This window comes from Lygodium microphyllum, chromosome 5, assembly GCF_053477565.2.
Source record: "Lygodium microphyllum isolate KBCC chromosome 5, Lygodium_microphyllum_v1.1.10, whole genome shotgun sequence".
In the NCBI taxonomy this organism is placed as follows: Eukaryota; Viridiplantae; Streptophyta; class Polypodiopsida; order Schizaeales; family Lygodiaceae; genus Lygodium; species Lygodium microphyllum.
In genome coordinates, this window is record NC_141139.1 from 87929127 (window position 1) to 87929493 (window position 367).

A 367-nucleotide genomic window follows, 5' to 3' on the forward strand; every position below is an offset into this window, starting at 1 on the left:
GTTTTGGGAGATCTTGGGATTTTTTTAGTTTTTCAGCTTTTGAATCCTTAGTAGTGAGTTTCCTTTCCTCCAACTTTCTGCACCTTAGATGGACTTGAAGGTCCCCCTTGGTGTATCAAGTCTTAGGTTGTAAAGGAATTTTTGGATCACTATCAAAATTGATTTCCGAATCAAAGTTATAATCACATCCTTCCTTAGATGAGAGCATTTCACATAATAGTTGTAACTCGGATTCGGCTTCAATATCATACAGTGCAATTGGTTCCACTTGGTAGAGCCTTCCTTGCTCATAATCTAACACCTCGAGGTATTGAATCCAAGTTTGATCACAATCCAAGTTGACTACTCCATCAATAAGCAAAAATAA